Source organism: Schistocerca nitens, chromosome 4 (genome assembly GCF_023898315.1).
Source record: "Schistocerca nitens isolate TAMUIC-IGC-003100 chromosome 4, iqSchNite1.1, whole genome shotgun sequence".
NCBI lineage: Eukaryota > Metazoa > Arthropoda > Insecta > Orthoptera > Acrididae > Schistocerca > Schistocerca nitens.
In genome coordinates this window covers 431,696,664-431,709,410 of record NC_064617.1, presented here as the reverse complement: position 1 = coordinate 431,709,410, position 12,747 = coordinate 431,696,664, and positions in this window count along the sequence as shown.

The window sequence follows — 12,747 nt, the reverse complement described above, 5'->3', positions numbered from 1 at the left end:
GTCATTCCACCAAGCTGTTTGCTTCATCCTACCTTTACACACTACTGCTCCAAGATATTCTTAAGCCACTTCTAGTACTGTGTCCCTCTACCTTGTCCATTCCTTTTCCAACGACTGTAATTGACTACATTCACCTAATTGGTACCTTTCTGAGATCGCTGTTATGTACTTGTGCCTGATTTCCTTATCCTGAAGTTTCTCCACTCTTGTCCTCCTACATATGGACCTGACCTCCTGCACTTTCGGCCTCACAATACCAACTTCACTGCAGATTAAATAGTGATCAGTGTCGTCAAAGAATCCCCTGAATACACGTATGCCTCTCACAGCCTTCCTTAATTCCTGATCTGTTATTATTTAGTCAATGACAGATCTGGTTCCCCTGCCTTCTCAAGTATACCGGTGACTGTTCTTACGTTTAAAAAAGGAGTTTGTGACTACCAAGCCTATACTGGCACAAAAATCCAAGAGTTGTTTCCCGTTCCTGTTGGCCTCCATATCCTCTCCAAATATACCCATAACCTTTTCATACCCTTCTGTTCGATTTCCAATCCTGGCATTAAAATCACCCATGAGAAGAACACTATCCTTGTCCTTTACTCTAACAACTACATCACTGAGTGCATCATAAAAACTATCCATCTTATCTTGATCTGTCCCTTCACAAAGCGAATATGCTGACAAAATCCTAATTCTCTTCCTAGACACTGTCAAATCTATCCACATCAGTCGTTTGTTTGCATACCTTACTGCAAGTACGCTGGGTTCCATTTGTTTCCTGATGTAAAGCCCTACAGCCCATTGTGCTCTTCCTGCTTTGACTCCTAACAGGTACACCTTGTATTCTCCCACTTCCACTTCTTTCTCACCCCTTACCCGAATGTCACTAACAGCTAAAACATCCAACTCCATCTTATGTGCGACCTCTGCCAGCTCTACCTTCTTCCCAGAGTAACCCCCATTGATATTAATGGCTTCCCATCTCGTTACCATTCGTTTGCCAAGTCATATCTTAGGAGTCCCAGGTTTGTCAGTTAGAGGTGGGACTCCGTCACCTCCAAAGGTCCGAGGAATTTTGCTCTGATTGTTGCCAGCATCATATTTAAAGTACCAGGGAAGCAGGTTGCTAGCCTTACTTGTCCTAGGCCCCTCTGTGTTTTACCCCTAATGTCTGAGGGACTAACCAGTGGATTTGATAGTCTTTGCCATCTGAGCACAAAGGTGACCATGACTCAGATTATGTCCAAGATGCCCAGCCTTATTCCAAAGTAACTGGTATCCTGACTTTCAGGACCACTTACTTGGCCACTCATACATTGCCCATAGTTCATGAACTAGGACATGACAACAGAAACCCACACCATTTCATTTAGTACTAATAAAAAATATGTATTGAAATGAATAAAAAAAATGAATCAGGCACAAGAAATAAAAACTTAAGAAAAAAAATTAAAAATAAACATTCCAAAACTTTACCAAATTCTACTCAATGTGCACTAATCGGTCCATATGAGTGTGGAAAAACATCATTAATGATTGACATTGTAGAAATAAGATTAAAAATCTTTTAAAAACATAAACATAAATATAATGTAGAATAAATATAAACATGAATTTTAAACAGGTTACACATAAACATTTTAAAAATTAACATTAAACAAGTCAAATATAAAATTAAATCTTAAAGATAAGTATATCACATTATAGATAAACGTTAAACAATTAGAAATAAGTAATCAAAGTCTTTTATCCACAATAAATGTTTGTAGAGTATAACACAGGACTGTTAAAAGAGCTAGACAAAATAGAAGAGTTGATGAACAGTTGAAAGAACAAGCTAAAAACTGGAAGAAACAACCTAGACACAAACACAAAAAATATAAAAATTATCAACCCATTACTGATGCAGTCAAAGAAATAGTTAAGACTTTAAAAGCAACTGAGAAAACTAAGGTTTCCTTATCACAATAACTACATTACTGAGAAGAATTTAATGATACTCCATCAGTTAAGCATAATGAAATTTCACAACATGATAACATAAAGTAATTTGGAAATACAAGATTTATTCAATAACTATGTGACGAGACTAAAGAAAGAAAAATCTTAATACAAAATATCGGAAATATAAATATAATTGAAAGATTCCTAGACTATATAATTACAGTGAAGACCAAATTTTTGGATGGAGACCTGTTGGTACGTTTAATATATTTGTACTTTACCTGTGTTATTTTATGAGGATAAATTAAGTAGTAATGGGAAGAAATATAGAGGTAAAGATGGTCAAATATATCTTTGAACTAAAAAGGGGATCATTACACAAGGTTTAGCCGAACAATTTAATGGTGATGGTTTATTAAATTACCTCAGAATTTTATGCAAATCAGAAGCAGTATTTAATGAAAATAATCACAATAAAATAAAATTCAGTAAAGAAAATAAATATAATAATTTGGTTAGATGCAGTGTTGATCATCATCTTCCTTGTTTTACAGAAGGAAATCTTGATGATTCATCAGATAATATATCTGAAAGAAACTGGTGAAGGCTTGGTTACAAAATATACAGAAAAATCAATCGACTATATTAGATTGAATCATGTTAGAGATTTAATTGATAGATTAGCAATTGTTCATGGAGGAAAATGAGCTGAAAATGAAAATTAAAATCATGAAAAAGTAGGTACAACAAAATTGTTAGCAAATAAATCTTACCAGATTATTGTTATAATAAATAAAATATAGCTTATCTAATTAGATTTTTGAATAATTTACTTCACACATTTTTGGAATTTGAGAAATATGGAAAAGTATTAGTTAATACTTAAATTAATAAAGTGCCATTCATAATGCATTCTCTTGATTATAATTACTATGGCCTGTGGACCAAGCCATATGGAAGATTAGCTTGTGGCGATCCAGGAATAAAGATATTAGATGAAGGTTGTAAAATACATTATATTGCATATACAGATGATAAAGATTTAGAAAAAGGTCATGAAGCAGATAAAGAACTTTACGTAGCTGCAAAAGAAAGACTGTATGTTGAAGATGCACCACTTGGTGAAAAATTTAACATTACAGGTTTTTAGAGAAAGAATGTAAGGAAAACAGAAATTAGGCATGGATTTGGATGATTATTGTCTGGCTGTATAAAATTCTTTTTTGTTTTTTTAATCTATATAAATTACCAACTTTACAATTGACTGTACTTTACTTCCAAGTGTTAAATCTGTACCTAAAGAAGTTAAAATTAAACTAAGTAATAAACAATTAAATATTATTGATAATTTGTTAAGTGATACTCAGAAACAAAAGAAAGATAAAAACTGGCAGCAATTTACATGTTACATATTACATCAGGTAGTCTAGTTTTGAAAACTATTATCGAATATCTTATAAGAAAAAGTAAAAACAGGTTCTGCAGTAACAAAACACAAACGTGGATATTTACATGCAGTATTAGCTGTATTAACTGCAATTACACCATATTTGGGCCCTATTAGTATAGTGGCATTCCAAAACCAATAATAGATAAAAACAAAAAGATAAGAAATTAAAAGAACATAAAAGACATAATTTAGCAATGGAAAATAAGAAATCAGCTGTGGATAGATTAGAAAAAAGAAATTTCCAGAAACAATAAATTGTTATCAATTTTTCATGATGAAAACCTTGCTAATGAATGAATAATTAAACATTTTAGAGTCGTTTTTATGATAGATGAATTACCTAATGAACCAAAAACATTTGGATGAGGTATAGTTATTTTATATATATCCCATAATGTTAGTACTTACTGGATTTGCTATTATAAAAGAAATAAAACAACAATTGTATATATTTATGTGGTGGTAATATGAATGACAATTAATTAATTATGTATGGGAAAATATTTATATTATGATCTCCAAAGAACTTAAATTTAATGAAATTCTTTGTGACAATTTATTTGCATTTGTGGTATTACTATTATCAGACAATTATAAATTAACGATATAATTTAATAAGAGAACATCATATGCAACAAAATAAACATTTAAGACATACACCCAAAAATTAATAAACAAGCAAAAGGAGAAATAACATCAAAAATTTATAAAGAATAAGAATAAAAAATTAACTGTCATGAATTTGAACAATTAGAAAATAAAATAAATTAAAAATTAAGGATGTAATTGAACAGTTTAAAAACAATTACACATTATGTTAACTGCAACTAAAATATACTGATTTTAAAGGCAGAAGGGTGATAAATACAAAAGAGACTATGGATGTTTTTGATGCTGTAATCAAACAATATTTAGGAAAAGAATGAAATAATCTTGTTACTAAAGTTGAATACACAAATATTTTAACATAAATCAATAACTGTGTTGACAAACCAGATCTAGTAAAATAAGTAAAAGATCTTGTTAGAAAGGCTGTATACAACAAAATTCTCACAGATATTAACTAAAGAAATGGAATCTATTATGAGATCACAAAATGTCGCAATTAAAAGATAAATAACCTGAAGAGTTCTTTTAATGATAGACATAGTCCTAGAAACAAGGGATTGCCACAGAAAACATTATAAATTACATTTAATGAGGTATTTGAAGCGTTTGTTTGCGTTCAAAATTATAATTTATAAGAAAAAAATATTGTTTAAGGTAAAAAAGAGGAGAAATAGTTCACATTTGATGATTTTAGGCTCACAATAATTGGATGCATTCTGTCAGTTGAGTAGGAAAACAGAGATGTAAAATGAACTAAACTGAAAATGATACTATTTAATTGAGGTTAAAAAATAAGGAGTGCTAGTTCTGAAAGGTTCGCAGGAGAGCTTCTGTAAAGTTTTTAAGGTAGGAGACGAGATACTGGCAGAAGTAAAGCTGTGAGTACCGGATGTGAGTCGTGCTTCGGTTGCTCAGATGGTAGAGCACCTGCCCGCGAATGGCAAAGGTCCCGAGTTCGAGTCTCGGTCGGGCACACAGTTTTAATCTGCCAGGAAGTTTCATATCAGTGCCCACTCTGCTGCAGAGTGAAAATCTCATTCTGGAAGGAATAAGGCCTTAATTCGCCATTGGATAAAGCATTAATTTTATTTATGTATAAGTATATAAGACGTTTAGTAAATTTAGAGTCTATTAATTTTTTAATTCCTTTACATGTATAGCCTCTATCACATTGAAGACAATCACAATTCATGCCCAAAATATAAAAAAATATGTTGATGCATTAACCCAAATAGAACAATAACAAAACTTTGAAAGGAACAAATTGAATGAATTTGTTCAGTAGGTAAAACTAAAAAATGTAGTTTTTTAAAAAAAATATTAGTTGGTGGGGTGCAGCCTAATAACATTTGCAAAGAAATAATTAGTGAACTCCATAAATAAGAGAGAAAACAATTTCATGCATTTTTTTGTTTTGGTGTGGATTATTTATGACAAGTAGATTTAGTATAAATTGATTCATGTAATGTAAGGGGCTTCCAAAAATAAATAAAGGATATTAATATTTATTGCCCGTTATTGATGTTTCTTCAAAATAGTCTTGTGCTGTTCCAGTTAAAAAATATTAGAAACATAGTCAATCCTTTTGAAAAAAGCTTTAAGCCAAAGATGCCCAAGGAATTTGCTGACAGATAATGGTAAAGAATTTTATAATAAAGATTTTCAACTAGTTATGTAAAATTAAACTTTATTCAACTTTTCTCCAATTTAAGCTTCTGATGGTGAAAGATGTCATAGAACATTATAAATAAAGATGTGAAAAAAAATTTGGTTTACATTGTAATTATAAGTAGATTGGATGCAGTATGAACTCTGCTTAAGCTGATGATGATTTATTTTCTGAATTAATTGATGAATATAATAACACAAAACATTAAACAACAGAAACGAAAACTGAAGATGTAAGCATAAAAATGAAAACATTAATGCAAATTGTTTATATAATATATTTAGAAGGCATTGAAGGTCAATATAAAATAGGTGATAAATAAAGAAGAAGTAAATTAAAAGGAATTTTTGAACTTTGTGAACAGAAATTTTCGAAATTGAGAAGGTTTTTCATTCTAATCCAATCACTTCTAATCCAATCACTTCAGGTGTCTAAACGCTTTTTCAGAAAAAATGTATTTAAAAAGGCATCTGGAGGACTGTGAATCCAGGGAACCTATAGAAGAAAACAAGTTTATTAAATGCTCCCCACCAAGAATGATTTCTGCCCATATCATCCACTGTGAAGGGATTCTTCATGCAAAAACGAATACTGTCTGCGGCGACTTACCAAATTGCATGTTCGTATGAGTCAAGTATTAGAATAATCCTGCAGTTTGGTTGTTCACTGAGCTTCAAAAACTCTCATGGGATGTTGATAGGCTTTACGGCACCAACATCCTCATGACCGAATTGGAGGAGGAAAAAAAAAATTATACAATGATGCTGTTAACTGTGATATTTGGGGGCACCTGTTAGACAGAAAAGCTGAAACTCCCCTTAGAGATCATTGTCATCTTATGAGGAAGTTCCACAGTGCAGCTCACAACCAATGCAATTTGAAATAAAAGTTACCTTGACACATACTAGTTATCTTCCATAATTTAAGTGGGTTTGACGCTCATTTTCTAGTAGAGCAATTGGTTGGTTTCATTTGGGAGAAAAATCAGGTCAGTGTCCTGCCTGAGAATGTTGAGAAGTATATTTCATTTTCCAAACGAATGTCGCCAAAAATTACGCCCCACTTCCTTGACACGCTACATTTTATGCAGCTGTCACTCCAGAAACTCGTTGAAACTCTACCTGAGGAAGATATGCATACCCTGATGAGGAACTCGACGAAACCAGGCTACCAGACATAACTGCATTTACCAGTACTCTCACAGGCAAGGCCATAACTAGTGCAGATTATGAGCATGCCGTGTATGTAGGGCGGGAATTTAACATTTAGGTAAATATGCAAGACTATACATGGACACCGACGCGCGCTAGCTTGCGGATGTTTTTGAAAAGTTCCGAAGTGTATGCATGCCCATGTACTCTCTGGACCCTGCCTTTTATTACACAGCACCTGGGTTGTCCTGGGAGGCCCTTCTCAAGAAATCGAGGTGTTCTTTGAGTGTGGGATCCGTGGAGGTCTTTGCCAGTGTGTCCATAGACACGCCAAGGCAAATAATCCATGCATGGGTGTGGAGTTTAACACATCCCTCGATCCAAGTTATATTCTATATTTGAATGTGAATAAGTTATATGGGCACGCCATGATGCAGCCACTGCCGGTTGGTGGTATTCAGTGGGTGTCCGAAAAGGAATTAGAGGGATTCAGTGAAAAAATATTGGGTCTGGTGGCTGATTCTGATGTAGGGTATGTGGTGGAGGCAGACCTCATATACCCTGTTAGGTTGCATGAAATGACAAGGACTTGCCGTTATGTCCAGAGGAACAAGTTCCACGAGGAAGCACTATCCCTAAACTAATGACCACTCTTGGACACAAGGAGGGGTATGTAATTCATTATTGTAATCTCCAGCAGTGTCTCAGCTTAGAGATGGAGCTAGGTAGAATCACTCGGGCTATCTCCATCAATCAATGCCCCTGGTTGGAGTATATTGAGTTAAATACCGAAAAGAGAGTGGGCGCGACTAGTGATTTCAAAAAAGATTTTTACAAACTTATTAATAATTACTCTCTCGGTAAAGCCATGCAGATTGTAAGAAATGATCGCGATATTTTGATTAGGACCGAATGGGATGGACCATGGGACATAAGAAAGTGCATCGCCAGACCAAATTTTAAGCAGGCCACTATTTTCAGTGAGAACTTTGTTACTGTGGAGATGTCGAAGGTTTCATCAGAGTTTATGAAACCACTCAATTAGGTATGTTTATACTGAACATCTCTAAACTTAACATGCAGTGCTTCCACTATGAGTTTGTTAAAACTCATTTCGTGGAACCAAAGTTACTTTATATGGCTACAGATAGCTTCATCTATTGGGTGAAGAATTGTGATCCATATGAAGTAATTGGGCGTCCTGGCAATGAATTGGACACATCGGGATACGCAACCAATAATCCTTACGGTATTTTTGCTCAGAACAAGAAGGTTATCGGCCTAATGAAAGATGAGGCGGATGGGTTGCCGATTGTGGAGTTTGTGGGTATACGATTCAAAATTTATGCATATTGTACAATAGATGGAGCCACCCAGAGGCGGGCTAAGGGTGTGCAACGTGCGGCATCACGTGTCCCCATGGTCCAAGACTACTTGCAGTGCCTCTATGGTTGGGTTCGCGGTGCTCTGCCGCAACCTCCTCATTTGGTACAGCGAGACACGAAGTCACAAGGTGTATACTGTGCTACAGTCTAATGTCGAATTGTCACCTCATGACGATAAAAGAGTCATTTGTGATAATGGGATTGAAACCCTTCCCTACTCACACTATTTACTTGAAGCCTGAGTGGGGGTGGGGGAATCTGACGGTGTGAATGAGAGACAGTGATGAGTGACTGGCTGAGTAAGGGTGTGTACCTAATAGTATGGCTCTCACATCGTAGTTTAGATATTGTATGTGTGATTTACAGCGTGCCTGCATGTGTGAGCGCTTATGTTTGTCTGTGTGTATGTTTGTAAGAGTGTTTTGAGTGTGGATGTCCGTGTAAATATGTATGCCTGTGTGGTGTAAACATATACTGTTCCTTCGTCTAAATAAATACCATAATATCTACACACGACTATACAAAGAACTTAAAAATGTGCAAGGTACATATGTATATAAAAGATTAAACAAATGAACCAAAATCATCAAAAACGCTTTAAAAATGTAAAGGAAGGAAAAGATTGGGTTTACCGCATTTCTCGCTTTTGCACTTGATGTGCATGTATGATTGCATGAGTGCATATGTAAATACTATTAGATTAGTTTTTAAGTTTCACCTACCGATAGTTATCCAAGTTATACTAGTTTTCCCCCATGAACAATGGACCTTGCCGTTGGTGGGGAGGCTTGAGTGCCTCAGCGATACAGATGGCCGTACCGTAGGTGCAACCACAACGGAGGGGTATCTGTTGAGAGGCCAGACAAACATGTGGTTCCTGAAGAGGGGCAGCAGCCTTTTCAGTAGTTGCAGGGGCAACAGTCTGGATGATTGACTGATCTGGCCTTGTACCATTAACCAAAACAGCCTTGCTGTGCTGGTACTGCGAACGGCTGAAAGCAAGGGGAAACTACAGCCGTAATTTTTCCCAAGGACATGCAGCTTTACTGTATGATTAAATGATGATGGCGTCCTCTTGGGTAAAATATTCCGGAGGTAAAATAGTCCCCCATTCGGATCTCCGGGCGGGGACTACTCTAGAGGACGTCGTTATCAGGAGAAAGAAAACTGGCATTCTACGGATCGGAGCGTCGAATGTCAGATCCCTTAATCGGGCAGGTAGGTTAGAAAATTTAAAAAGGGAAATGGATAGGTTAAAGTTAGATATAGTGGGAATTAGTGAAGTTCGGTGGCAGGAGGAACAAGACTTTTGGTCAGGTGATTACAGGGTTATAAATACAAAATCAAATAGGGGTAATGCAGGAGTAGGTTTAATAATGAATAAAAAAATAGGAGTGCGGGTTAGCTACTACAAACAGCATAGTGAACGCATTATTGTGGCCAAGATAGACACAAAGCCCATGCCTACTACAGGAGTACAAGTTTATATGCCAACTAGCTCTGCAGATGATGATGAAATTGATGAAATGTATGACGAGATAAAAGAAATTATTCAGGTAGTGAAGGGAGACGAAAATTTAATAGTCATGGGTGACTGGAATTCGTCAGTAGGAAAAGGGAGAGAAGGGAACATAGTAGGTGAATATGGATTGGGGGGAAGAAATGAAAGAGGAAGCCGCCTTGTAGAATTTTGCACAGAGCATAACTTAATCACAGCTAACACTTGGTTCAAGAATCATAAAAGAAGGTTGTATACCTGGAAGAATCCTGGAGATACTAATAGGTATCAGATAGATTATATAATGGTAAGACAGAGATTTAGGAACCAGGTTTTAAATTGTAAGACATTTCCAGGGGCAGATGTGGATTCTGACCACAATCTATTGGTTATGAACTGCAGATTGAAACTGAAGAAACTGCAAAAAGGTGGGAATTTAAGGAGATGGGACCTGGATAAACTGAAAGACCCAGAGGTTGTAGAGAGTTTCAGGGAGAGCATAAGGGAACAATTGACAGGAATGGGGGAAAGAAATACAGTAGAAGAAAAATGGGTAGCTCTGAGGGATGAAGTAGTGAAGGCAGCAGACGATCAAGTAGGTAAAAAGACGAGGGCTAATAGAAATCCTTGGGTAACAGAAGAAATATTTAATTTAATTGATGAAAGGAGAAAATATAAAAATGCAGTAAATGAAGCAGGCAAAAGGTAATACAAACGTCTCAAAAATGAGATCGACAGAAAGTGCAAAATGGCTAAGGAGGGATGGCTAGAGGACAAATGTAAGGATTTAGTGGCTTGTCTCACTAGGGGTAAGATAGATACTGCCTACAGGAAGATTGGAGAGACCTTTGGAGAGAAGAGAACCACTTGTATGAATATCAAGAGCTCAGATGGCAACCCAGTTCTAAGCAAAGAAGGGAAGGCAGAAAGGTGGAAGGAGTATATAGAGGGTTTATACAAGGGCGATGCACTTGAGGACAGTATTATGGAAATGGAAGAGGATGTAGATGAAGATGAAATGGGAGATAAGATACTGCATGAAGAGTTTGACAGAGCACTGAAAGACCTGAGTCGAAACAAGGCCCCGGGAGTAGACAACATTCCATTAGAACTACTGATGGCCTTGGGAGAGCCAGTCATGACAAAACTCTACCATCTGGTGAGCAAGATGTATGAGACAGGCGAAATACCCACAGACTTCAAGAAGAATATAATAATTCCAATACCAAAGAAAGCAGGTGTTGACAGATGTGAAAATTACCGAACTATCAGTTTAATAAGTCACAGCTGCAAAATACTAACGCGAATTCTTTACAGACGAATGGAAAGACTGGTAGAAGCGGACCTCGGGGAAGATCAGTTTGGATTCCGTAGAAATGTTGGAACACGTGAGGCAATACTAACCTTACGACTTATCTTAGAAGAAAGATTAAGAAAAGGCAAACCTACGTTTCTAGCATTTGTAGACTTAGAGAAAGCTTTTGACAACGTTAACTGGAATACTCTCTTTCAAATTATGAAGGTGGCAGGGGTAAAATACAGAGAGCGAAAGGCTATTTACAATTTGTACAGAAACCAGATGGCAGTTATAAGAGTCGAGGGGCATGAAAGGGAAGCAGTGGTTGGGAAAGGAGTGAGACAGGGTTGTAGCCTCTCCCCGATGTTATTCAATCTGTATATTGAGCAAGCAGTAAAGGAAACAAAAGAAAAATTCGGAGTAGGTATTAAAATTCATGGAGAAGAAGTAAAAACTTTGAGGTTCGCCGATGACATTGTAATTCTGTCAGAGACAGCAAAGGACTTGGAAGAGCAGTTGAACGGAATGGACAGTGTCTTGAAAGGAGTATATAAGATGAACATCAACAACAGCAAAACGAGGATAATGGAATGTAGTCAAATTAAATCGGGTGATGCTGAGGGGATTAGATTAGGAAATGAGACACTTAAAGTAGTAAAGGACTTTTGCTATTTAGGGAGTAAAATAACTGATGATGGTCGAAGTAGAGAGGATATAAAATGTAGACTGGCAATGGCAAGGAAATCGTTTCTGAAGAAGAGAAATTTGTTAACATCGAGTATAGATTTAAGTGTCAGGAAGTCGTTTCTGAAAGTATTTGTATGGAGTGTAGCCATGTATGGAAGTGAAACATGGACGATAACCAGTTTAGACAATAAGAGAATAGAAGCTTTCGAAATGTGGTGCTACAGAAGAATGCTGAAGATTAGATGGGTAGATCACGTAAGTAATGAGGAGGTATTGAATAGGATTGGGGAGAAGAGAAGTTTGTGGCACAACTTGACTAGAAGAAGGGATCAGTTGGTAGGACATGTTTTGAGGCATCAAGGGATCACAAATTTAGCATTGGAGGGCAGCGTGGAGGGTAAAAATCGTAGAGGGAGACCAAGAGATCAATACACTAAGCAGATTCAGAAGGATGTAGGTTGCAGTATGTACTGGGAGATGAAGAAGCTTGCACAGGATAGAGTAGCATGGAGAGCTGCATCAAACCAGTCTCAGGACTGAAGACCACAACAACAACAACTAGTTTTAAGTGTGAGTTCAGCCCAGTTCATTTTAGGACCACTCGTTTCATTGTATTAATAAATTATTTCGGCTGCTTGGGGTGAAAAACGTTCAGAACCACCCAGTTCAGAGCATAAATTAAGTCTTTTGTTTGGGTGGAATTTCATTAGTAATAGTATTAGGGGAAGGAAAACTATATGTCTGCAATAGCTGTAAACGGTACTGCAATGTAAAGTACAAAAAAATTCAATCAGTTCTATTATTTTTAAAACCAAAAACAATAAATAAACATTAAAATTGTGTGCCCGACCGAGACTCGAACTCGGGACATTTGCCTTTCGCGGGCAAGTGCTCTACCAACTGAGCTACCGAAGCACGACTCAGGGCCGGTACTCACAGCTTTACTTCTGCCAGTACCTCGTCTCCTACCTTCCAAACTTTACAGAAGCTCTGTAGGAGAGCTTCTGTAAAGTTTGGATGGTAGGAGACGAGGTACTGGCAGAAGTAAAGCTGTGAG